At 45.0% G+C, this 25,607-nt stretch overlaps 1 protein-coding gene across 1 annotated transcript in view; it reads right to left on the reverse strand.

Annotated features, from left to right (window-relative positions):
• The window catches only part of MPPED2 (metallophosphoesterase domain containing 2), a 397,414-nt gene that overhangs the window by 260,159 nt on the left and 111,648 nt on the right, over nt 1-25,607 (reverse strand). The gene's annotated exons all lie outside the window — the stretch shown is intronic.

The following is a 25,607-nucleotide window of genomic DNA, read 5'->3' on the forward strand; positions in this document are numbered from 1 at the left end:
GGATCCTACAGGACATAAAGAGGGAAGTCCTGACCTGCACTGCTATAAATAGAAAACTCCTGTTACCTTCAGCATCAGACTAAGGCCTCATGCACATGACTGTGTATTGTCAGAGTGCTAGCTGTGTGTATTAACACGGGACTTTCAGCTGAGGCCAAACTCAGGTCAGGTCCTATTTCTCTCCATTTTGTGAATAAATGGGCCTGTGGGAGCCTGGAGGATGCTGCTGTGCTGCCTGTGTGTCATCTGTGCAGTTCAACCATAGACCCAGCTCATGTGCACTGTTGTGTGCCCAGGCTGAACCCTGTGTTTCTCGGCTTTTGCTCCCTCCTATAGTTATAGACATATATAATCTGAGTCATGTGACCTCATGTCCAACTCAAAATGGATGGAGAAGAAGGTTCAGAGTGAAAGTTTTTCATTCTTATAATTCCCCGGTTGATCAATCGACACCATCATGGCTGAGTTAAAACCATTTATGGCATATCCATAGGATGTCATATACTGTGTGGTGAATACGTGACCCCATTCTGGGACCTGCACCTTGCACGACATGGGACTCTTGACCCTTCTCCCCTACCTGGTGCTTCAACTGTTGGGAATGGAGCGTCGGCCATAAAAGTGCAGCTTTATCCATTCGCTTGGATGGGAGTTCTTAAAAAATATGTCTTCAGTTGCCTGTTTGGATTCCAAACGTGCACAGAGCGCCGTGTGCACCAGGACGTCTTTATTCGCAGCAGCCGGGGCGGTGAGTCGAGGAGCCTGTAATCCTGGAGGTGCGATCTATCGGCCATATATGAATGGAGCAGCAAATTGTGGAGATGGGAGTCACATCGAAGCTCTAGACAACAGGTTGAACACTAGGACCGTGGTCTACGTCAGGTCCTCCAGGGCACTCAAGCGACGGAGAACCGGAACAAACTGACAACGGCGGACCCCATAGTCCACTTGCCAGTCCTGACCTCCCAAAAATCTATCGGCTTAGTAGGTGCCGATCCCAACCATATCACCTAGTGGGCAGGTTTCCCGGAGGAGGGAATGTCGCTCTACTGATGCCCAGGATGTTATGAGATGGTCAGATTTTGGTTCCACCTGTACGTTGTTGTTCCGGACTAGCCCAGCAGAGGGCAGCATTCGGTAACACAACTGCGCCCCGGAGATATTAATGTGAGCGGCGCTGCCCACAAATGAGGATTTCAGTAGCCCGTGATACGTTTCAATTTGTAATAACATTTCATATGGCAGAGCAAGCTTTTGAGGGATCGTCTTTCTGTGTCTGGTCGAGCTCTCCTGAATAGCGGGAGAATCTATTTAACACAAGCCTACACTGAATCATCCGAGAGACTGAAATTCTGTGCGAGAAGGATGATAAAAATACTGCTGACCAGCGGAAAAATGAAAGGCAGAATCCTGTAACACCAGCATCAGCACCTGCACTAGTTTCCTCTTTTTAAAATTTAAAGGGATGGCCTGAGACTAAAATAAAGGGTCTTCTTATGTTTTCTATCTCCGCAGTGGCAGCGCCTCCCTTCTTTGCAGGTTGTGTCTGGTATTGCAACTCGTCTCCATTAAAGTAGGTGAGAATTCAGCTGTGAAGGAACACTGGTGATTTGGGGGGTTTTTTGGACTCAGTGCCTGAAATATCATTCCCAATAATTCTTCAATAATTCGCACAACCTGTTTTTTCTAGCACTGGTTGCTGTGCTAACCGGAGGTCTACTATTGAGAATTAGCCCGTGACGTCCGATTCATCAGATTTCTGCCTTACCCCTTCTGTTGATATGCTGTTTTGCCTCTCCCATAATCTACTCCCTATAGCCCCCTCTCCCAATTACTAACTATAACCCCCCCCCCATGCCTATATCACCTGCCCCAGTGGTGTTAGCAGTATTTAGACGGTTTTAGTATTAGCTCTGCAGAAATAGGAAATAGAAAAGGGTACGGGTACTAGATGTGGGTACAGATATTATAGACAGGGGTATAGGTAATCATCATGGGGACAGGTACTAGAAATGGGTACTGATATTATAGACTTGGGAAAAAGGTACTAGATATGGGCACAGGTACATGGATATAAGTAACAGTCATGGGGACAGGTACTAGACATGGCTACGGATATTATAGACATGGGAATAGGTAATAATCATGGGTATGGGTACTAGAGACATAGGTAAAGGTGCTAGACATGGGCGCAGGTACTAGACATGAGTACAGGTGTTAGACATGGGCACAGGTACTAGTCATGGGTACTGATATTATAGACATGGGCACAGATATTAGACATGGCTATGGATATGATAGACATGGATATAGATAATAGTCATGGGTATGGGTACTAGACATGGGGACAAGTACTAGACTTGGGGGGGGGGGGGGGGGCACACGGTGGCTCAGTGGTTAGCACTGCAGCCTTGCAGCGCTGGGCCCTGGTGTTCAAATCCCACCAAGGGCAAAAAACCATCTGCAAGGAGTTTGTATGTTCTCCCCGTGTTTGCATGGATTTCCATCCCATATTCCAAAGACACACTGATAAGGAATAATGTACATTGTGAGCTCTATGTGGGGCTCACAATCTACATTTAAAAAAAAAAAAGTACTAGACTTGGGTACGGGTACTAAGGACATAAGAGAAGGTGCCAAGCATAGGTACCATAGACGTGCACAGGTACTAGACATGGGTGACCTCCTCAGCAGATTTGGCGTCTCCTTGTACAGTGCAGACTTGTGCAGTTCTTGGCATCTTATTGTTGAGGATGCTTTCACCGCTCCATACCTTACAAGTAGGAAGACTAGAAGTAGTCCAGTTTGTCCCGTCTCCTCCTTTTACCTGAATTACTCCTGTAAGAACAAGGAGCGGCCCTGACCATAGGAGAATATGAAGAAATTGCTAAAAATGCATTTTTGTAACATTCAAGGGAAACTTCTGATACCATAAGCCTGGAATATTCCGATACGAACAACTTCTCGTTACTGTTCCCTCAAAGATGAGCAGATCGGCGAGTTCAGCTCCGAGGACTACAAAGCAAACAGCTGTGAGCAGAAAGTACAGTTATCTGCACCAGTCTCTATAGAGATGAATGGCGTGGCAATGAACCTGCGTGACCTGCTGCTCCAGTCATACTGGGAAATTTGGAGCCCCATTCTTCTGATCCGTGGGGGTCTAGCTGTCGGACTTTCACCATTCAGTTAACCTGGTCTGAAAGGTCTCCTGTTCCATGTAGGTATCTCCACTCAACCCCATTCTCTTATAGAGGTTGTCCTTAGGATAGGTAACAAATATGATTGGTGGGGGATTTACTCCCAGGACCCCCACAGATCAGCTGGTTTAAGAAGCCTTTTCACTACTTGCCTTGCACAGTGCCGTACGTTGTGTAATGACTGCGCTTGCTTTTGCACCTCATTCACTTGAATGGGACTGAGCCTCCGTACTACTGCTCAGCAACCTACAATACCTGATTGGACCCAGACTGATCAGATATTGAGGATCTATCCTAAGGATCAGTACTTGATAGGCAAGTCCCAGAAAACACCTTAAAATAAGACTTAGCTGTAGTTCCGGACACAACCCATGGACAAGAGTGGCGCTGTTTCTCGAAAAAAAAAAAATCCTCCTATTTATTTCCCTCCTAATCCAAAGTAGAAGCTGAAGTTCGGCAATGAAGTCTAAGTAATGAATCTCATTCACATCTCAAGTAAAATGCCATCCGCCACATTTGCATATCATCCTTCATTCTGACTTCTCCAAACAGAAAGTGATTGAGTCATCCATCAGGCAACTCCGGCTGACTGCGAGCAGGGATTGCATCGCAATGTGTACCCCAAGGATCTAAGTACCCCTATATGACTCCTGGTAAACCCAATGTTAGTAAGTCGGGGCTTGCACATAAGACCACGATTACAGCCCCTCCTCTGATATCAGGCTGGTGCTATTACTGCAGTGAATACTGGGGATTGAAGACAAACCTAAAGCTCCACGTTCCCGATATTAATGTTCCCGATATTACTGCTGTATTTCCAATTACCTTCTATTTCACATAGACTAATGCAATTAAAGGATAATCACCGGAGATGAGAAGTCAAGATCCAAAGCCGAGGCTCTGTCCTGCGTCACTCCGTATGTGCGGTAGCGAAGCTATAGAATAAATATGTTTAGTGCATTATTCAGACCAGAGCAGGTTTAATCGTAACGTCACTGCTTGGAACAATGTGCATAAAACAGTCCGTAATGAAGTCATTTGGAAGCGCAACACTCCTCCGTAGATGAAACCCAATGGTGGAATCCAAGTGGTTACCAAAATTGTGCAAATTTACACGAGGAACCAAAGAACTTCGGTGCGATCAGATCTATCGAGAATGTCCCAAAAAATAACACATTTCGGGGCTGATTCTGCCCCTCCGACGGTCACATAAGACCAAGATACCAAGGCATTGCCATTCATCCTCGTATACATGTGAAAATTAAGTAAACTGAAATCATGATTCACTTTGTTTCGAGTCCCTGATCCGTTTCAAGGTCAAACAAGATCAGATAGAACCAAAAGTTCTGACACCAGAATATAATTAGGCAATTAGGGTTGAGGGATCGGAAAAGATCGGATTCCGATCGGCGATCGAGTAAATTTCATGATCGAGATCAGAATTCCGGTCCCGATCTTTTCCAGGGGATCGAGGTTGGAGGTTATCTCAAGATCGGCTCAACCCCAAAAGTGACATTTCCCATAGAGAAGCATTGACTAGGGTTGAGCAATCGGGAATCGGAAAAGATCGGATTCCAATTGTCGATCGAGCAAATTTCACGAATCGGGATCGGCTGGAAAATGATCGAATTTTAAAATCGATACTGAAATCTCAAGATCGGCTCAACCCTAAAGGCAATACAACATAGACCCGGTGACTATGGCAGATACTCTGTAACAGCTGATCTGTGCAGGTCCCTGGTGCCGAAGCCCCGAAAATCACATACTGATGACCTATCCTCTGGATAATATGAAAAATCCATCTAGATCCAGAAAACCCCTTTTAGGATACCAAGTCCCCGTCTGATACACGGCGATGTGAGCCTTTAGGTAAAGGTCTTGTATGTGATAAATGACCGTCAGACGTCGGTGCCTTCATTGTTCACGTAATCCCCTCTCGGTGACAGTCTTTCCTCTGGCTATGAACGAGTACCTGTAAGAAATGCTGACACTTGTCACTTTCTGTAAAGCATTCATTAGGGATGTCTGATTTGCTCAAGTGAGATATTAGCATGAAAACTGATGGGGAAAAGCAATTAACATTAACGTTAATTATCTTCGTGGACAGCAAAGGGGGAGCGCAAGTAAAAAAAAATTTTGCATCAGTCTAAAAACATCACTTTCTGTTCGATCATATGTTATATTACAATTTTGCATTAGGATCGATGCAAATGTTAAGTTGAATTTTTACATTTTTTTTAAGTATTGAAAACCAAATGGAAAGTTTCACTGTAAATGTTCTACTAATTACAATGTATCATTGTATCACAGACTTGACCAAATGCAAACAAATTTCTGTAACAAGGACCTTTCACCTCCTCCTGCTTCCTTTAATAGGTGCACAGTTGGAATTTTCTCTTTAGTCCCCACCATTCCTGAGCAATTGGTGCAGTTACTTCCAGCACCCAATATATTCATTTGTGTCTCTACCATCAGGGGGCATTCACACGGGACAAAATGGCTCGGATTCTGACGCGACTCCGCGTGGAATTCACGCAGAATCCGTGCAGGATTGGCGCCAGAATCCGCACTTTAAAAAAAGCCTCTCAAATCAAACACGCTTTATTGGCACGTCCGAATAGATATTTGGCATTTCCAAAGCTAGTAAAGTGTGGGGGGAAGTTGGAGTCGGGGGGGGGGGGGTTTGATTTGGGGTATAACAGTCCGTGGAGTCTCATCATCCTCTTAGTTGGTGGCCGCTATATGGGGGGGGTAGTTTGGGGCATAACAGTCCGTGGAGTCTCATCTTCCTCCTAGTTGGTGGCCGCTATATGGGGGGGTGGGTAGTTTGGGGTATAACAGACCGTGGAGTCTCATCTTCCTCTTGTTTGGTGACAGCTGGACACGTATTGGGCAGCGATCTCCACAGTGGCCTCTTCTTCTCCCAGTAGGATGTAGAGTTTCCTCTTCTCGTCTGCAGATATGAAGTCTGGGGTGTGGGCAGAGAGTCTTTGGTAGTAGACGGCCCTCACAGCTGAGTATTTGGTGCAGTGTAGCAGGAAGTGGGTCTCATCTTCTAGGGCCTCCTGGTCATAGTGCTGGCACAGTCTGTTCTCCCGTGGCTTGTACGTCTGCCTGTATCGCCCCGTCTCTATCTCTAGGTTGTGGGCGCTCAGTCTGTACCGGCTCAGGGTCTGTCTGTGCTTGGGGTGGCGTATTCTCTCCAGGTAGGTGGCCATGGTGTAGTCTCTTTGCAATGACCTCTCCATACAGTTCTACGGGGAGCCTTTTTTAACATGCGGATTCTGGCACCAATCCTGCACGGAATACTCGCGGATTCCGTGTGGAGTCGCGCCAGAATCCGAGCCATTTTGCCCCGTGTGAATGCCCCCTCAGGAGGGCGGTCCTGGACTGGAGTAGACAGACAGGAACCGCCCACCTGACAATAGAAAGTCTATGTCCATGGGTGCTGAAAATAATAAGTGATTGCTCAGGAAGGGTGGGGGTTACAGAAAAAAATTGTAACTGTGCCAGAATCAGTGGGGTGGCATTTATTGAATGAGGTTAAAAGCTGGAGGTGGTGAACGGTCCCTGTTAAGCATTGGTCCTATAAGGGGCATGTTTACGGTACTAACATTTCAGACGTACCGTATAGTCCTTCTTCAGGCTCATGTACAGTAATTGTGTTCTGTGACAAGGTAATCCCCGGAATGCCATAATTACAGACTAATGTAAGTACATACCAATACTATGTGGCCCTGTGGGATCAGCTGAGAGGCTCCACAAATATATGGACAGTTAAAGGTCTATAGATTCCCGTGGGGCCGCACCTATAGTGTCCGGTCTATAACAATGACAGTTGTGGCAAAGTACTTGTAAGCTATAACACGAACCACAGTGGACAGGACAAGTGACGACAATGACGGGAATTTACGACAATCTGGGCAATTTTCTGTTGTAAAAATTGAAAATTTTGCACAAAAATATTCAACTTTTTACTGTTTTTTGCCACATCGAACACTCTTCCAAAATGTGGATTGGGCGTGAATCAGGACGACTGTGGAGAGGAGGATGTTTTTGCAATACAGGTGCCGGGCCTTGGGGTTCTTCACCACCACGTTGGACTTGATCAGGGCAAGAAGACGAATCTATGACAGTAAACTGAATTCGAGTTGGAGCCATTTCGCTTCCTGCAAACACCTATGAAGGCTTCCATCCCCCGGCGTTACCTGATAAGTTGATACAACGTTCCCCATCACTCTACGTTTTTCACTGCGAATTTCTTTTCTATTCCATTAGTGCCACCAGTCAATGTCTCTAACCATAAAGTCAATGCCGGTTTCCCATCTACTCTGGGCTAAAAAGTTTCTTCGCCGAGTGGAGAAGAAATCAATTTTCTATCTAATTAGTAAAAGTCTAATTGTTTGTTCTGTTTTTTTACAATCTTTTAGCCACAATGATCTGGAAGAAAATTCGCCATTGATTAGCGCGGCATGAGAATCGGTTTCCGTTTAGTTGTGCGGACGTCAAGGTCTATGCCATTAGCATAAAGCCAATTTCTATTACTGCTTAACTCTATTGAGTAGCTGCTTTTCCCGCTTGGATGTCAGCATACACATGACAGGCTAAATCAATATGGACGACTGTGTGTAAGCACTGCGCAGGCAAAAGGTGTCCCATCACCAAAGCCCGGGGATCAACCTTAAGCTTTGAGTGGCTCAGCGGCTAGTACTGGTGCCTTACAGCTACGGCCATGGGTTTGGATCTCACCGAGGCGACATTTCAAGGAATTCTCCCAGTACTAAGATGATTTTTGGGCAATTTTGCGGGACTTCTCTTTTCTATTGTGACCCCACGGATGGGAACCTCTGGAGCTAACCAATGCCACTTCTCCATCGCATAGTATCCGATCGACTTGGATCGACTCCTATAGTTTGTTACAGTGTTCCGAGCCATGAGCTGTGTTGTTGGAACACTGGGCTAGTATGTTGCAACACTGGGCAAAGAACGTTCACATAAAAACATTCAGGCGTCAATGCCCTGTCTAAACAACCCTTAAAGGGACAATCCAGTCTTAAAGAGGACCTTTCACCACTTTTGGGCACATGCAGTGTCATATACTGCCAGAAAGCCGACAGTGCGCTGAGTTCAGCGCACTGTCGGCTTTCCCGATCTGTGCCCGGTGTAAAGAGCTTACGGTGCTGGTACCGTAGTGCTCTATGGTCAGAAGGGCGTTTCTGACCATTAGCCAGAGACGTCCTTCTGCCTCGCGGCGCCAATCGCGCTGTACTGTGGCGCGGGGAGGAACTCCCCCCTCCCGCTCCTGATAATGCTCGTCTATGGACGAGCTGTGTGAGCAGAGGGAGGGGGCGTTCCTCCCGGCTCCACAGCGCGATAGGCGCCGCGAGGCAGAAGGACGTCTCTGGCTAATGGTCAGAAACGCCCTTCTGACCATAGAGCACTACGGTACCAGCACCGTAAGCTCTTTACACCGGGCACAGATCGGGAAAGCCGACAGTGCGCTGAACTCAGCGCACTGTCGGCTTTCTGGCAGTATATAACACTGCATGTGCCCAAAAGTGGTGAAAGGTCCTCTTTAAAGGGACCATCCCCTCAGTGGTAATAACTCTCTCCTCGCAGTGTCTTTCCTTACCCTGCTTTCACCTTCTCCGATAAATCTCATGATCACAATGTGACTTGTTTTTTCTAGCATGGATTGCTGTACAAAAAGGAGTTCTCGCTCCGCAGCTTGCAGATAATATTGAGATCCATCAAAGTTCGGACTCGCCTTCTTTTTCTGCCCTACTTCTGCAAAATGCCTCCTTGCTCCTTCTAGCCCCCCACTTTTTTACAATCAGGTCACCATGACCCCATTACCTGCCCCAGTGTGATCAGAAGGAGTAGATGCCAAAATGGAGTGGATAAATATGGTACTGCTTGGTATGTTGAGTCCAGTAGGTGGCGCTGCCTCGTCTGACTGGTAGTATGAGGTGCGGCTTGCTGTATCCACGGCAGAACAGATGGGTTAGGGTTGCATATAGGAGAGACATGGTTAACCTCTACACCCGAAAATGCAAGTTGGTGCAGCTTAGAGGACTGGCGGTGACATCGTCCTCACGGCGTCAGGTCCTAGAATACATACACACTTTTTTTTGTAATATTTTTTATTCCACCTTACTATATTTACTGGTCGATCCTGGATGTTACAGGTCAATGACGCCTTTGAATTGCAGGTAATATTTCTATATCTGGAAGTGATCTTTATTGAAGAAGCAAACACACTGGAAGACGTAAGTGAATTCTATGAGTCAAGGTCAAGTGCTGGAACTTGTAGAATCCTTGAAAAGCATGCAGGAAACTGAAGTGTAGCAAGACAGCGGTAATTATATTACTTTCCATGGCGGTATCGGCACAAGGCAGGTGCAAAAGATGAAGTGATGTAAATAACACCGGAGTCCTATGAAGACGGCGCTCTTTATACTACAGTATCTTCACAAGGTTGCAAGGTCAAAGAAGGGAGTCAAAGGGAGTGCGTGTGGGAGTAAAGCCGAGGATGAGCCTGACTCATTGTTCTATTACCTGCGCAGTTATAAATATACGACCTGAACATTTTTTCTTTTCACACTTGTATCTGAACGAAATGGAACACTGAAAAAATAACACAAAATACAGATTTAGAATTGTCCAACAGAAAATTATCCAACACTTATTGGACCTGTAGGATATAATTGACCAAAGATATACCGCACCACCGAGGGGTTGTAGGAATGGAATGAAACGTCCTATGTGTGGATGTAATGATGATCTATGGAAGTACACGCAACATCAGAGCGAAAGGAGGAGTTTATTGGGAAAACTGTACAATTGAGAGCTCTAGTACCTTGTTGAGTGTCCCCAGCCTAGATACAAGATGAGATACAGCAGGACATGGAGGTATACAGGTTCTGTATGGTATCCCGCAGCATATTTGCCCATGGAGGTTACAGCTGGATTTGTAGATCTTGCATTCTTGCAGGGTCCCAGCTGGTCCTATAAATGTTTGATTGGCAATAAATCAGGTAAACAGGCAGGCCAAGGCAATGTTGTAATCTGGTGGAGAAATACATAAGGAATACTTTACGTGTGGGGGCGAGCATTATCCTGCCAAAAAAATGCCAGTTCTCCGTTCTTCCCTATTACAATACATGTGACCGCAGGATTCCACTGAGCTGTTCGTGCCCTCATATCACTACTGTCTCATATGAGATGGTTCCTCACATCATCGCACCAGCATGTGCGAAACTGTGTGTCCTTCCATAGTAAGGACTGAAGCGCTCACCAGGAGGACAACCCAACAGTCATCGGATGCCAAACAACTTGGTTTCATCACTAAAAACTATGCAGTCTAGTACTGACATCATGGCTGGAAACTTGTAGACTGTGACCTAAGGCTTAATCCATGTCCAGACAGCTGGTGCACAACTGCAAGGCTGACAGTAGTGATCACACGGCAGACGGGAATTCCACAATCTGTCTCACTATATGGGCTGGTAATCACACGACCAATCTCCGAGCCCACACAAATGGCCGGCGCTCTAGGAAGCCCTTGTATTCTTCCTACTTACCAAAGTTTAGAATAATTGTATCCTATATTGTTACATATCTGTACACGGTCCTTGCCATGGGGCACTAGTAAGCCTTTCCGCACATTACTTCTATGTATCTCTACTTTCCTAGTGATCCCTTATATTATTGTACGGCTGCATATGGTCTGACTATGGCGCCTGGTATGGTCTGACTATGGCGCCTGGCCGCTGCTTGTTGCCTGATCCCGCACATAGGACCGATCAGTCCACACAAATCTGAGTTTCCAGCTGAGTTAGTAATGAAGGCAGTCAGAGACGCCTATATTTAGTATCACTAAAGAGACCTCAGTCATCTGCTTAGAGACTGCCTGCCATTGGAAGTGACATTTCTGAAGTTTTTATCTCATAGCCTGCAAGGCTTTTTACATTTCTGTAAGATACGATCTGGCGACATATGGTTCTCATAAAGTAGAAGCCAAATGCAGAATTAAACACATCACAGTTATTAGACTTCACATGTGTGTTCTCAAAGGGCGACCCCTCAAACCCTGAGACTGCAGTTTCCAGCAGAGCTGCGCTCACATCAGTCATGTAGCACAGAACACGTATGATCTACATGTCTATGGAGCCTTTGTTATCATATTAGGCACATGTTTGTTGCATGTCCACCTCCATATCATCCCACTATGAGGATCACCTCTGTCTGGTGTCATAAAGACAAGGTTCATAATGCAAATCCCTAGAGCAACATATTCTATACAACTATTGGGCCAGCTAGAAAATCTGCAAGATTTCTGCTCTGAAGATCGGATAGTCATGAATGCAGCACAAGACTGTGTAACAGACTGTAACCAGGGATCAGTATTACAGATGGGAGAAAATCTGAACCTTGTTTTGTCCTATGTTTGGACCCCAGATAATAATTCATTGCAATGCAGGTTGTGGAAGCAAAAGCGAACCATTTGTAATATTTGTGCCAAGCCTCGGAACAAATTGGTTTGCCCATATCTAGTAACAACCCCTCTTATCTACCCTAGATCACCAAGGAAGGGGACATTGCAATAGACCTCCAGGAAATCAAATATCAAACCCTTCTTCTATTCTCGATTACCTCCAAAATTAACCCTCCATTACTACGTGAGACCAAGAAAGGGGCCTGAATATATATATATATATAGAGAGAGAGAGAACCAACTCAAGTATTCAGCCCCTTTTACTACCCTAGATCACCAAGGAAGGAGACGGTAACCTGGACCACCAGGGAATCAAGTATTAAAGGTATTTAGATGATCCCTAAAATCTTGGGTAACGTCAGGCGCATGCGCATACTGTCAGACAACCCCTTTACAAGACAGTTGGATACAGACTGAGGCCTCATATATGACTTTTCCGGGCAATCGGGGCACTACCAATACAGACCAAATTTATTTGGACCAAATCTCGTCCAATTTCGACAGACTCTCATAACAAAAATCTTGGATAATGTCAGGCGCATGCGCATACTGTCTGACCTCTTTAAAAGACTGAGACCTCCTATATGTCTTTTTCGGGCAATCAGGGCACTACCAATACAGACCAAATTTATTTGGACCAAATCTCATCCAATTGCAACAGAGTCTTGAAACAAAAATCTTGGGTAATGTCAGGCGCATGCGCCTACTGTCAGACAACCCTTTTACAAGACAGTTGGATACAGACTGAGACCTCCTTTATGATTTTTCGGGCAATCGGGGCACGACCAATGCAGACCAAATTTGGGACCAAATCATGTCCAATTTTGATAAACTCTCAAAACAAAAATTTGGGTAATGTGAGACCTCATATATGACTTTTCTGGGCAATTTGGGTACTACCAATACAGAACAAATTTATTGGGACCAAATCACGTCTAATTTCGATAGACTCTGGAAACAAAAATCTGGGGTAATGTCATGCGCATACCGTCAGACAACCTCTTTACAGGATAGTTGGATAGACACTGAGGCCTCATATATGACTTTTCCGGGCAATTGGGGCACGACTAATACAGACCAAATTTATTTGGACCAAATCACGTCCAATTTCGACAGACTCTCGTAACAAAAATCTTGGGTAATGTCAGGCGCATGCACATACTGTCAGATAACCTCTTTCCAAGACTGAGACCTCATATAAGACTTTTCCGGGCAATCAGGGCGCTACCAATACAGACCAAATTTATTTGGATCAAATCATCCAATTGTGACAGACTCTTGAAACAAAAATCTTGGGTAATGTCAGGCGCATGCGCATACTGTCAGACAACCCCTTTACAAGACAGTTGGATACAGACTGAGACCTCCTATATGATTTTTTCGGGCAATCGGGGCACGACCAATACAGAACAAATTTATTGGGACCAAATCACGTCCAATTTCGATAGACTCTCGAAACAAAAATCTTGGTTAACGTTAGGTGCATGCGCATACTGTCAGACAACCGCTTTACAAGACAGGTGGATACAGACTGAGACCTCATATATGACTTTTCCGGGCAATTTGGGTACTACCAATACAGAACAAATTTATTGGGACCAAATCACGTCCAATTTCGATAGACTCTTGAAACAAAAATCTTGGGTAATGTCAGGCGCATGCGCATACTGTCAGACAACCTCTTTACAAGACTGAGACCTCATATATGACTTTTCTGGGTAATCGGGGCACTACCAATACAGACCAAATTTATTTGGACCAAATCACGTCCAATTTCGACAGACTCTCGAAACAAAAATCTTGGGTAACGGCAGGCGCATGCGCCTACCGTCAGAGAACCCCTTTACAAGACAGTTGGATACAGACTGAGACCATCGGGGCACTACCAATATTTATTGGAATCCAATTTCGATAGACTCACGAAACAAATTTTTTCTTTCTTTTTGAAACATTTTTTCCTCCTTCCAGTTTACTAAACTCGGGTGTGTCGCATCGTTGATTCCTTTTTCAGGGGGGGCGGAAAGATTCAATTCTTAGCAGAAGACCTCCTCCATGCTTGGCAATGTCCTAGGTCCCTCGCCCAGCGCGGCTTATCGTTTCTGTTACGCGCTCCTCTATATTTCAAGCGAAATAAAAACACCTCCACCCAAGAAGACGTCGCATCCTATAGCTCGAAAGTTCAAGGAGTCAAAGCGGCAGCACAATAGCTGACAGCTCGCACAATGTACCTCCGAGCATGTGACTGCTTTATTGATGGCATGAATACCGGTTCAAGGCTGGTCGTTTCCATTCCCTCGCAAAATAATTTGGCTTTATTCTTGCTCTCGCCTTGACCTAAAATACACCGCGCTAAAAAATCGAAAAGAAAATGCAGGCAAATATAAATAACTTCTATAAAGCTGAATGACTATTCCCACTGTGTCCTACAGATAGCGTCATGCGGAGGGGAAATTGTTCTATCAGCCGCCGTGTTAGATTCATGACCCGACCGCAACCTTGAATTGGCCTTTAGTTGTTGCTGATGGAAACTGAGGAACAGCCACTGTCGTGGAGATTGCCGCTCTCCAATGAATCAGAAGTCGCGGGGCACAGAGCAGCACATTAAACTGGAAACAGGAATATATCACCCTTCCTTTATAGAGATGTATGGCTCTTGCCCGCACACATAAATGATTGGGCCATCCGCGCTCGCTCTCTCTTTCCCCGATTTTTTTTATTTTTTTTTTATCCAAGGTCTATAAATTAAAAATAAGCTAAGGGGATTGAAATTATTCTGCCTTCCTTCCACCACTTAGATATATCATGGCTCCTGTAAAACATTTATAAGCAATTTTGCTCCTGCCCTTATAGCTCTGACCAGAAAACTTCTGTAATCATTAAATATCATATTTTATGGCTGAAATCCCCTTTGTTTTAGTTAACAATTTCACGTCGCCGGGAGGTTTTATGGGTCACCGTTTCCATTCCAGAACAGTAGAAGGGTATGGACGGACTAGCGTCTGCTTAAAGGGAAGCTGTCGCATTGAGAATGTGGTTTGATGTGCGGGCGGGGTGTTATACAGCAGGAGGAGCGGAGCAGATTGATATATGGTTTGAGGGGAGAAGATTCGGGAGAATTTGTCATTTATTGAGCTGGATTAGGTGCAGTGGGCGGAGCTACTTAAAGGGGTTGTCCACGATAAAATAATATTTCTTTTTTTATGTTCGTTTTTCCCTACCAGTAGGTCTTTGGAGTATGGGAGGAAATCCAGGCAAATACGGGGACAACGGACAAACTCCTTCGAACCCAGAACTTAAGCGTTGCATGGCTGCAGTGCTAACCACTGAGCCACCGTGTTGCCCCCTTGATATTTCTACTATAAGCTAACACCCTCACCCCACCCCCGCCTACCTTCTTACCTAGATCACGACACCCCATCATACTTTCCTAGTTTCCTGTCCGGATCTTCTGGGCACAGGACGTCACTTCCTTCTGGGCAGCTGTCTCCTTCTGTTCTTGACATCTGCCGGCCACCCATGGAGTTGGAGTGCTTGGTACAATGTATAGCAGCACTCTGGCTCTATCATGGAGAAGAGGAAGAGCCGAACCCTGAGAAGGAAATGGCGTCCTGTGCCCAGAATATCCGGACAGGATGACAGGTAAGTATAATGGGGTGGGTTGGGTTAGTTAATTGGGAAGGGCTAAAAGTGGGTGGGCTAGCTAGGGAAACAGGGAGGGGATGCCAGTGAGAGAGGGAGAGGGTGTGTGCCAGCTCGCAGTGAAGTGCAATGCATTATGGTAGTTGTAGGAAAACAGAACATGAAGCTACAACAAATGCAGAAGATACCAGGAGCTCCCAGAGAACACAGAAATCTCTCAAAACACTGCTAAAGCTATTTGGGTGCACATTAACCTATTAATAGCACTAACTGACTTTTTTTTTGCCCAGAATCCCCTTTAATAATTGTCTAGACCCGCCCACTGGACTCAGAATGTACAGATATTTAGATCAATAAATTGCAACTTATAGTTCATTCCTTCCTACAAATGAATCTATGAGTTTTTTCCTCTCCTCCTGCTCTATAACATGATGCCCACATTTTGTAATGTGACAGGTTCCCTTTAAGCCGCTTTTTGCAAGGTACAGTTGCAAAGAGTTAACAGGTGACAAGTTTTGGAAAAATCGATGGGAGGAATTTATTAAAACTGGAATTTCTTATATGAGTTTTAATTCAGTCCCCAACAAGATGTGCCGGAATTAATAGAAGGCTCCGGGCTCTAATAGTCTTTGGAGATGTAGGAGGCCGGAACTCGAATCTACGACATCAATTTCTAGTATAACTCAAGTCAGTTTTGGGGTGTGATGGATGGAGGGTGTCTAGATTCCCGCCCTGATCTATCAACTGTTTAAAGGGGTTGTCCAGCATAGACAAATTTGATCAAGGTGAAAAAAAAACAAAAAACCCAGGAGCCTCCATTCAGTTGGCCCCGTCACCTTCACAAAGCCTCAGATTTAGGTTAGTGCTACACAATGACTTTGGCATCGCCCATCACATGACTAGTGCATGTCAATGGAGTTACATGGAAACCTTAAAGGTGATGTGGCTGCCACTCCTATTTGCAAAAAGACTGAGCACTGCTCGATTTTCCTTTCGGGTCTAGAAGTGGTAGCACCCTCGAGGTCACAATGCGACTCCATTCACTTACCTTACAGTAAGAGGAGATGTTGGCAGACAAGAGGCGTTCCCAAAGTTGGTGCGTAGCCTTAGGTTGAGGCCCCACGTTGCAAAAACACCGCTTTATTTGTTGCAGTTTTTTGACTCAAAAAAATGCAGCAAAATTTGCAACAAAAAAGCAGCATTTTTGCAATGTTGGTCATGAAAAGCAGCTGAGACATCCCCAGATCCCGGGCACTGGATGTCTGCTCGTCCTGCACCAGATTGCAAAAATTCCATGGAAAACTAGAGAGATTTGCATAGTTGCTGTGTGCACAGACCCTGAGCAGGAGGCTACAGCGGCCGCATGTCAGCTACTGTTAGATCCAGGGTGAAGCGCGCCTGCACAAGTGTCTTTTTATCCCTTCTGCCTCCATTTACTTTTTGACAGTTCAGCTGAGGAGAGGTGATTGTTCACATGGAGAGAAAATAGGACAAGCTCGGCTGCTCTCTTTTGTCATACACAGTGGTAAGTTTGCCATGTGCACTGAACCCAGGCCGGCTCTTAGTGATCAATGATGTCTATGTACACATCTGTCTCTCCTCGGTTACATGGCGATGGATAAAATGGAGTTAAATAGATGTAGTGATAAGTGAGTCTAATAAACCTCATCATAAATACCATTAATATGTATATAGTGTACGTGCACTGAGCAGCCAGAACATTAAAACCTAATGCTGTTAGGTTTCCTTGTGTTGGAACCCATCAAGGCAAAGACCTCAGTGCAAAAAGGGGAATCCAAGCCAGTAAAGAGATTAGATATCCGAACCCAGCCAGGACTATAGCATCTATTATGGTAAGAAATACAGGTCTCCTGACTGGGCTCAGGCCATGAAGTCTGACTGATATCTCCACCAGATGTTTGCATTCCCCTGTGTGCATGAGACCTGAAGTGTCCCTTTATATCTGGCACCAAAATATTTGCAACAGATCCTTTAAAAGGAGTCTATCACCAGAACCAGCATATCACCCCAGCCCTGCAGATAGATAGGTTACTGTCACCAGAACCAGCATATCACCCCAGCCCTGCAGATAGATAGGTTACTGTCACCAGAACCAGCATATCACCCCAGCCCTGCAGATAGATAGGTTAGTGTCACCAGAACCAGCATATCACCCCAGCCCTGCAGATAGATAGGTTACTATCACCAGACCCAGCATATCACCCCAGCCCTGCAGATAGATAGGTTACTGTCACCAGAACCAGCATATCACCCCAGCCCTGCAGATAGATAGGTTAGTGTCACCAGAACCAGCATATCACCCCAGCCCTGCAGATAGATAGGTTACTGTCACCAGAACCAGCATATCACCCCAGCCCTGCAGATAGATAGGTTACTGTCACCAGAACCAGCATATCACCCCAGCCCTGCAGATAGATAGGTTACTGTCACCAGAACCAGTATATCACCCCAGTCCTGCAGATAGATAGGTTAGTGTCAGCAGAACCAGCATATCACCCCAGCCCTGCAGATAGATAGGTTACTGTCACCAGACCCAGCATATCACTCCAGCCCTGCAGATAGATAGGTTACTGTCACCAGACCCAGCATATCACCCCAGCCCTGCAGATAGATAGGTTACTGTCACCAGAGCCAGCATATCACCCCAGCCCTGCAGATAGATAGGTTACTGTCACCAGAACCAGCATATCACCCCAGCTGGGACAGGCCATCACCATTAAGAAATACCATGGCCTGGGATTACATTGCCAAGCATCTACATGAAACTCTTAGATCTACAAGCACAATGCCAAGCGTTGGATGGAGCGGTGTAAAGCTAATGCTGCCACTGGATTCTGGAGCAGCGAGACATGTTCTGTGTTGAATCTCGCTTATCTATCTGCCAGTGAGATGGACCAGTCCGGATTTGATGAATGCCAGATTACCTGTCTGACTACATTGTAAACTTCCATGGAGGAAGGATAATGAGTGCGCCTCAGTGCACAAAGCAAGTTCCACAAAGCCTTGGTGGATTGAGTTTGGTGTAGAAGAACTTGTCTCCCTCTGACCTCACCCCCATTGAAGACCTTTGGGATGAACTAGAACAGAACTGGCGGGCCGGCTCCTATCATTTTACATCAGTGCAAATGCTCTTCTGGATGAATGGACAACAATTCCCTCAGACACCCTCCAAAATTTTGTCGGAAGCCTTTCTAGAATAATAGAAGCTCCTGTATCTGTAATGTGTAGGGCCCCAATAGTTGGATCCATATAGGGTAGAATATTCCTCACTCCTTACAATTCAGCAAGTCCTTGGCATTAGACACAACATTCAGAATTTTACGAAGGCTGGACACAGAAGCCGTGAAACCTTTCTGAAGGTTCATCGTACGGAAATGTGCGAATCCTATAAATGTAACGCAACGTTCTGTAGCTTCATCTTACTTAGCCTTATTATTAAAACCCACATCAGGACAACCAAGGGTCAGGACTGGAGTCGTGCGCCTGGCAATCCTCCAGCCTGTGCTATACATATAGTAGTCACTCGTATGAAGCGGCGTATACTCACCAGCACCGGCGTGAATTATTTAGTGCTCTGCTATCTGCTGCTCAGTCCTGAACCAGATACATCAAAACCCTCCTCTCAATTGATGGACCCAGTTGGAACTCGGGAATAAATGAAAGTAAACAGTATTGGTTATATAAGAAGAGATGGGGAAGGCAGAGTCAGAAGAAGAAATCATTAACCCTTCACTTTGCAAGATTTCTAGTTTTGATACTGGCAAAATATATAGCAGGTGAATGCAGAGAAATAATAGGACATGGGGGGGGGGGGGGGTTTGAAAGTATTTCTGAAGGCTTGGTCTATGTTCCTTTATGGCAAGGTAGGTCATAGGGCTGATGTACAGAAGTATATTACAGCTCCAGCCAACCTGCTCATTGTACAGAAGCTTAATACAGTACCAAAGATCTAGAAGACCTGTCAGAAGCCGAGCTGTGTGATATATAGGGATATAGGATAGAGGAGAGAAGCTGAGCTGTGTGATATATAGGGGTATAGGATAGAGGAGAGAAGCTGAGCTGTGTGATATATAGGGGTATATAATAGAGGAGAGAAGCTGAGTTGTGTGATATATAGGGGTATAGGATAGAGGAGAGAAGCTGAGCTGTGTGATATATAGGGGTATAGGATAGAGGAGAGAAGCTGAGCTGTGTGATATATAGGGGTATAGGATAGAGGAGAGAAGCTGAGCTGTGTGATATATAGGGGTATAGGATAGAGGAGAGAAGCTGAGCTGTGTGATATATAGGGGTATAGGATAGAGGAGAGAAGCTGAGCTGTGTGATATATAGGGGTATAGGATAGAGGAGAGAAGCTGAGCTGTGTGATATATAGGGTTATAGGATAGAGGAGAGAAGCTGAGCTGTGTGACACAGTATATATATAGCATAAAGGAGAGAAGCTGAGCTGTGTGATATATAGGGGTATATGATAGGAGAGAAGCTGAGCTGTGTGATATATAGGGGTATATGATAGGAGAGAAGCTGAGCTGTGTGATATATAGGGGTATAGGATAGAGGAGAGAAGCTGAGCTGTGTGATATATAGGGTTATAGGGTAGAGGAGAGAAGCTGAGCTGTGTGATATATAGGGTTATAGGATAGGAGAGAAGCTGAGCTGTGTGATATATAGGGTTATATGATAGAGGAGAGAAGCTGAGCTGTGTGATATATAGGGGTATAGGATAGAGGAGAGAAGCTGAGCTGTGTGATATATAGGGGTATAGGATAGAGGAGAGAAGCTGAGCTGTGTGATATATAGGGTTATAGGGTAGAGGAGAGAAGCTGAGCTGTGTGATATATAGGGTTATAGGATAGGAGAGAAGCTGAGCTGTGTGATATATAGGGGTATAGGATAGAGGAGAGAAGCTGAGCTCTGTGATATATAGGGTTATAGGATAGAGGAGAGAAGCTGAGCTCTGTGATATATAGAGTTATATGATAGAGGAGAGAAGCTGAGCTGTGTGATATATAGGGGTATATGATAGTGGAGAGAAGCTGAGCTGTGTGATATATAGGGGTATAGGATAGAGGACAGAAGCTGAGCTGTGTGATATATAGCAGTATAGGATAGAGGAGAGAAGCTGAGCTGTGTGATATATAGCAGTATAGGATAGAGGAGAGAAGCTGAGCTGTGTGATATATAGAGGTATAGGATAGAGGAGAGAAGCTGAGCTGTGTGATATATAGGGGTATAGGATAGAGGAGAGAAGCTGAGCTGTGTGATATATAGGGTTATAGGATAGAGGAGAGAAGCTGAGCTGTGTGATATATAGCAGTATAGGATAGAGGAGAGAAGCTGAGCTGTGTGATATATAGGGGTATAGGATAGAGGAGAGAAGCTGAGCTGTGTGATATATAGGGTTATAGGATAGAGGAGAGAAGCTGAGCTGTGTGATATATAGAGTTATATGATAGAGGAGAGAAGCTGAGCTGTGTGATATATAGGGGTATATGATAGTGGAGAGAAGCTGAGCTGTGTGATATATAGGGGTATAGGATAGAGGACAGAAGCTGAGCTGTGTGATATATAGCAGTATAGGATAGAGGAGAGAAGCTGAGCTGTGTGATATATAGCAGTATAGGATAGAGGAGAGAAGCTGAGCTGTGTGATATATAGGGTTATAGGATAGAGGAGAGAAGCTGAGCTGTGTGATATATAGGGGTATAGGATAGAGGACAGAAGCTGAGCTGTGTGATATATAGCAGTATAGGATAGAGGAGAGAAGCTGAGCTGTGTGATATATAGGGGTATAGGATAGAGGAGAGAAGCTGAGCTGTGTGATATATAGGGTTATAGGATAGAGGAGAGAAGCTGAGCTGTGTGATATATAGAGTTATATGATAGAGGAGAGAAGCTGAGCTGTGTGATATATAGGGGTATATGATAGTGGAGAGAAGCTGAGCTGTGTGATATATAGGGGTATAGGATAGAGGACAGAAGCTGAGCTGTGTGATATATAGGGGTATAGGATAGAGGAGAGAAGCTGAGCTGTGTGATATATAGGGGTATAGGATAGAGGAGAGAAGCTGAGCTGTGTGATATATAGCAGTATAGGATAGAGGAGAGAAGCTGAGCTGTGTGATATATAGGGTTATAGGATAGAGGAGAGAAGCTGAGCTGTGTGATATATAGGGGTATAGGATAGAGGACAGAAGCTGAGCTGTGTGATATATAGGGGTATAGGATAGAGGAGAGAAGCTGAGCTGTGTGATATATAGGGTTATAGGATAGAGGACAGAAGCTGAGCTGTGTGATATATAGCAGTATAGGATAGAGGAGAGAAGCTGAGCTGTGTGATATATAGCAGTATAGGATAGAGGAGAGAAGCTGAGCTGTGTGATATATAGGGGTATAGGATAGAGGAGAGAAGCTGAGCTGTGTGATATATAGGGGTATAGGATAGAGGAGAGAAGCTGAGCTGTGTGATATATAGGGGTATAGGATAGAGGAGAGAAGCTGAGCTGTGTGATATATAGGGGTATAGGATAGAGGAGAGAAGCTGAGCTGTGTGATATATAGGGTTATAGGATAGAGGAGAGAAGCTGAGCTGTGTATTGCAGTATCTCCGCCACATGATGACGTTTGTATACCTGTCATATTGTAGCCACTACTACTACAAGTACAGAGCTGTATATAGCAACTAATAACATACTTGGCAACATTTCTAGAATTAGTTCTGTTCAATTTTTTTTTTTTTTTGCGGGGGGGGGGGGGGGGGGTGTGTGCTTTTTAGGTTCCTACCATGTTGATATTGTGTAGCAGCGCCCCCTGACAGTATGCTGGGATGCCATGTGATAAAATGTCCATACACCCTGCAACTCAATTGTTTGGATTGCTTGAGTGAATGGATTTTGGGTAGACTGGGTGGCCGCCCTGCTGTGCCTCTGCCCCTGCTCCAGGTCTTAGCTCAGACCCCCCTGCACAGGACCAGACTTATTCTTTTTTTGTCTTAGATTATAAAGTTAAGCCTCCCCTCTCCCCGGACAGGAGACTCATTTATCAGAGGGAAGTATGTTTAGATGTGTGAGCGAAGGCCTCCTGCCAGGTCTCCGAACTCCCATTTTCTTGCTCCCTCGGCAGCTGAAGGTGCATTTTCTGGCTCTCATCAGAAGCATTAAGTCATAAAAGAGATGGATCTTACAAAGATGAGAGGGCAGGGGAGAAGTGGAACAAAATCAGTCTCTGTGAAAGACAAACTCAGTACAGAGGGCTCATTAAGAATACAAAGAAAGTCATAGGTTGTAATGGATAGGATTGTGATGGAGAGGAAACATTGCGCCATACAAGAGCAGCGAATAAAACCTGCAAACTGACACAGTCTGGTATCTACATGTGTCAGCACAGAGAATGGAAGACAAAGACGAAGACGTCCTCCATACAGGCTTCAAACTTACAGTAGTTGTGGGCAAAATCGGCCACTAATTTTCTATGGTTACAGACTACAAAGGAAGCCAATGTAGTCTGATCCTGCAGTTATATACCCTGCAACGTGTTCCATATCTACCCTCTTGTATGAAGAGTCCTGGATAAGATGTCTACCTTCTTGTATGATGAGTCCTGGAATGGAGGTCTACTCTATCGTATGGTGAGTCCTGGAATGGAAGTCTATCGTCTTGTATGATGAGTCCTGGATAAGATGTCTACCTTCTTGTATGATGAGTCCTGGAATGGAGGTCTACTCTATAGTATGATGAGTCCTCGATAACAGGTATGCCCTCTTGTATGATGAGTCTGGGATAAGAGGTCTATCCTCTTCAGTGGTGAGTCCTGGAATGGAGGTCTACTCTCTTGTATGATGAGTCCTGGATAACATCTCTATCTTCTTGTATGATGAGTCCTGGAATGGAGGTCTACTCTCTTGTATGATGAGTCCTGGATAACATCTCTATCTTCTTGTATGATGAGTCCTGGAATGGAGGTCTACTCTCTTTGTAGAATGAGTCCTGGATAAGATGTCTACCTTCTTGTATGATGAGTCCTGGAATGGAGATCTACTCTCTTGTATGATGAGTCCTGGATAACATCTCTACCTTCTTGCATGATGAGTCCTGGAATGGAGGTCTACTCTCTAGTATGAGGAGTCCTCGATAACAGGTATGCCCTCTTGTATGATGAGTCTGGGATAAGAGGTCTATCCTCTTCAGTGGTGAGTCCTGGAATGGAGGTCTTTCCTCTTGTACAATGAGTCTTGGATAAGAGGTCTACCTTCTATGATGAGTCCTGGAATGGAGGTCTACCCTTTTGTATGATGAGTCCTGGATAAGAGTTCTATCCTCTTGTATGAGTCCTGAAAAGATGTCTAACTTATTGTAGATGAGTCCTGGAATGGAGGTCTGCGCTCTTCAGTGATGAGTTCTGGAATGGAGGTCTACCCTCTTATATGATGAGTCCTGGATAAGATGTCTACCTTATTGTATGATGAGTCCTGGAATGGAGGTCCACCCTCTTATGTTACAGTAATTTCATCCTGTGTTACTTCTATTTCTCCAAAATTTCCCAGGAGCCATTTTTCATCAGGACAGTGCCAGTCTACGTGTTGCTTATGCCACTGTGAGCAGCCTGTGTGACCTGAATGTCCTACCATGGCCTTCACCGTTTCCGGACTGGTCTTCCATGGAGCACACTTGGGACGTCACGGGTTGGCAATCACAAAGGGCACTGCCAGCTGCCAGTCTTGATAAAGAACATTCTCCAGACAACCATTAATAACCTCATTGACAGCAGGCCAAGGCGTATAAGTGCGCGTATCTCTGCACTTGGCGCTCATACCCGAAAGTGAATAAATCGAGATGTATCTTATTTCCATTTTTTTATGATTTGCATCTCATTAACACCTTCCCATCCTGTGATCTCCAGAATCCTAAGACTCTTCCTTCTCGTTGTTGCGACTTTAATGTATACTTTTGCAAAAATTTGATTTGTTGAAACATCTCGGCCCACGGTGGTGGTGGTGGTGGTGGGGGCTTAGAAGAGCCAACAAGTGACAGGTCCCTGATCTATCGTGCAGAGCCAAGGACATGGCATTATAATTTGTTACATTCGATACAAACAAATCAATACGGAGTGCGGTTTTAATTTTGCGTCCCGTAAATCATTACCGTAATTAATCACAAACTAATTTTATCAGGCGCTGAAAACAAAAGGATTAGGCTGCAAAAATATTATTTCATCAGGGCCGTCGCCGCCTACCGCAGGGATTAGTGACATAATGCTCCGAGATGAGGACTGCGCCATGTCAAAGAATGCGGGAGATGTGATGGGCTCAGCTGGCAACTGAGTGGCATTTGATATAACCAGCTGGAGACACTGTTACCATCTGAAACACAATTCCTCTTCAAGATGGTTCGCCATCCACTTGACGCCCCCAATAGTCAGCGGCAGACACATTATGGTGAGGGGCCGATGGAGTCTCATAAAGCAGCTGGTCTCTTAAGAAGCTCAGCTTTGCAGGGTCTCACACAATAACCCAGAATCCTCCTAATCCCAAACTTTCTTTCTCTGTATAATAGGCTTTGGCAGGAACAGCAGAGAGATGAATATGGAACAACTTCGTCAAGCACCTGCCATGTCACTCAGAGAGAAGGCCCCGGCGATGAAAGACGAGGATGGGAATGGGAGGTTCTTCAAAGGTAAAAGGAAACCCAGGCGGGAGATGAAATGTTTCTTTGACTTGTCTGTACGTGATAGTTGTATATACATCGCATTGTGATGTCACAACCTGACGATTAGATAGAGATGAGCGGCGCCCATAGCTACTGCTTATCTCTCCATCACATCATCATGCCTACTGTTCTAATCACAGATAGACTGACTGGTCTGCAGTAGACAGGACACAGTAATATATTATGTACACTACAGCTGCTGAAGAACCTCTTTCATACTGTGCTTGTTTATTGATAGCCCATAAATGGGGGCCATCTAATGTGTATTCTATACAGTGTATGGAGCCAGAAGTAGATGTTCAGGCGACAATGCTGCAGCTCCGCAACCATTGATGTTGGTGCATTCCATTGACTTCAAAGGGAGCGGAGCTTTAGTTACACCACCTGGTGGCTATACAGTGCACAGAGCCCAGTATAAATGGTCTCGCTATACAGTGCACAGTGACAACCTGTTCAGTGGGTGCATTACAGTAAGAAGTAGCTGGTTGGGTAAACCCACCACTCATTACACATCAGAAAGCATTATACATTATAGTGCACCTCCAATTA

This window comes from Leptodactylus fuscus, chromosome 7 (assembly GCF_031893055.1).
Source record: "Leptodactylus fuscus isolate aLepFus1 chromosome 7, aLepFus1.hap2, whole genome shotgun sequence".
In the NCBI taxonomy this organism is placed as follows: Eukaryota; Metazoa; Chordata; class Amphibia; order Anura; family Leptodactylidae; genus Leptodactylus; species Leptodactylus fuscus.